This window comes from Poecilia formosa, unplaced genomic scaffold (assembly GCF_000485575.1).
Source record: "Poecilia formosa unplaced genomic scaffold, Poecilia_formosa-5.1.2 Scaffold98, whole genome shotgun sequence".
NCBI classification, from domain to species: domain Eukaryota; kingdom Metazoa; phylum Chordata; class Actinopteri; order Cyprinodontiformes; family Poeciliidae; genus Poecilia; species Poecilia formosa.
The window spans coordinates 1,420,677-1,423,512 of record NW_006800037.1 but is presented as its reverse complement, the minus strand read 5'-3'; positions in this window follow the sequence as shown (position 1 = coordinate 1,423,512).

Genomic DNA, 2,836 nt, shown 5'->3' with positions numbered 1-2,836 from the left:
CCCATTTAACATTCTCAACCCGTGGTCTGACCTTAAAGACTGAGCATGCATGCACACAGTGCGTGACCCTGTGCGTGTGTGCGTGTATTTGTTCGCTTAGCTTTTAGCCCCCCAGTTAGCCCGTCAGCTCTTTTTCGAACACACACAAAGACACACAGCAACCTATTAGGAGGACTTATCAAGGCCCATTTGACCTCCACCTTCTCCCTGACCTCCAGCTCCATCCCTTGGGAGATCCATGGTCAGTGGGGCGAAAGTGTGTGAGTGCGTGTATGTGGGACAGAGGGGCTGCTACACTGTCTGACTGTGAGCAAACACTGATGGTCAAACACACTTCCTCCACCCCTTGCATTTTCACTTCCACTGCCGTCTCCCTACTCGGTGGGATTTACATCACAACCATGTTCTAATATTTTGTTCAGTTACAAAATATTCTTTTGTAATTCTTCTTTTTCTACTGCAAAAGAAGTTTTGCAGTAGAGTTAGGTAATGCATCTCACTGTAGGCTTGTAAAATGCTCAGTTTTTTCTAGTGATGTTTGCTTGTTGCTCAAAACTGCAGAAAAATATCTGACTGTATTTTGCCTGATAGAAACATTTTAATACATTTTTTTTTGTAATGTGACATGAGTGAAAACTGCAGACACAGCCATTGGAGAGGTGATGTGTTCATTGTTTCTTTCTCTGTTTTGCCTGTGTTACAGACATAGACGCATTAGCTTTCACCGCTGGTCAATATGTAAAAAAAATAATAATAATTTAATCTTTGACCTACATGACATAATGTCATACTGGAAAAACTAGAATTTTTAACATTTTGAGAAAAGAAAGGACATTTTATATACAAATAAAACACTGCCAACCCAAACTTATTTGGTTTTCTGTAACTTTTTACAATACAGAGAGACATTTGACCATTCCTGCTCACAAAGTTTCTCTAGTTCAACCAGATTTCTGTGTCTTCTCTTCAGTTTGCCCCACAAGGTTTCATCACCTAAATGCTGCGCTCCATTTAGGCCAGCAGGTGTTGTAGCCGATCAAAAAAGCTACAAAAAATACTTAACATCACTGAAATGAATCCACTACATCATGCATTGTTCACAAAACACACACAACATGAGGAGTTCGATAAACTTCTGGTCTTTATGTTTTTGATGGTATGACATGAAAGATGTAGATATTGTCTCCAGGTTGCTATGGTGACTGGGTGACGCAAAGATGCCATTCTTTGCTACGCTTCTCTAACACCTAAGAGTTTTATTTTTAGTTTCCTTAAGTTCTCGGTCATTGTCTACCATGGTGGCACAGATAAATATAGATCCTCGTTCAGGCTGTGTGATATTTATATCCCATTGCCACATCATTGCAGATGACATTCAGATCAACTAAGAATAAAGAATAAATGCCTTAACTTTTTTTAAAGTCAGTAATTGTGCCACTAATTAATTTAATAAAAAAAAAACCTTTCTATCTAATGTAACTTACTAAACGTAATTTTCAATAAGCGATTTTGTTACAGCAATAAAATGCAATGTCTTTTAAAAAAAAATGATTTCCAACACGTTGCTAATTTGCTCCTCTGTGATGTGTCAGTGTTTTTCTTGCAGACATACCAAAGTTAAATTCTCCATGTTAATTGGTAATTCACTGTCCCAATTTACAGCCACTAAGTGGCTGATTAAGCTTTGATCCTTCTCCTTGAGGGTTTTGAAATTTAAGTGTATGATAGAAGCGCACTGCGTAAATATCTAGCACTTAAATTGTGAACTGACTGAACTAATTTGGCGCTCCCCACCCTCCACCCCCGGCCCTCAAATACAGCCACCTGGTGTTGGAGCCTGTTTTTAGACCTGCTGAGTTTAGGACTCCAGACGGGATGAATTTCTAATTAGAAAAAAAACATTTCAGTTTCTGCATACTGTCAAGTTACAGCAGCACAGTTAGTGCTCTCTCCCTCTTTTTTTTTTCCACATCTGTCACTTTTGGGTCTTCAAACATTTTCTGGCAAAAGAGGGAACAACTGGGTTCTTAATCAAAGGACTTTACCCTTACGCTTTTTTTTTTCTAGGATCAACTGACACACAATGCTTTGTAACAGGTAAACAACAAGAATATGTTTATGAAAAGAAGAATTAATCTCACTAGGTATCTTTGGATAAAGTCATATTTGTTTTATGCCCTTTCCCCCAACTGTGTCTAGGAAGGCTTTCATGTGGCTGTAATTACCATATTTCATTAGCGTGTGGAGTGTCACTGCTGGAGCATCAAAGCGGTTGGCTCTCCGTATATATGTGCGGAAACCGCTGCCAGGGAAGTACACAACTATCTGTTTTTCTCTCCCCCCAGAATAAATTCGCCCTCGCCTGTTTTTGAGTGCACTCTCTCCCTCAAGCTGCTGTCGATATCAAAGAGAACCCATTCCGCATGTGAAGTGCCCCTTGTGCAGAATAATAAAGCAGTGCATCATGGCAAAAAACTGTGAAACACAACACTCTCGCCATCATCCTTCAATGCACAACCCAAGGACACACATATGTACATATGGACACACAAGCGCACATGGTATTCCTTTCCCCCTTTGTGGCGTCTTTACACTCCTTGGTACACATTCACTCTGTCTGGCCTGCCAGTTAAAAACATGCTATCCTGTCTTGCGGGGTGTTCTACACAGAGCTCCACTGTATGGCTGTTTACCTTATCCATGAGCAGCAGGTCAACAAAAGGTAATTTTATTTGTTAAGGTGTGAAAATTTGAGTAAATTGCAAAGCATGTTTATTATTATTATTATTATTATTATTATTATTATTATTATTATTATTATTATTATTATTATTAT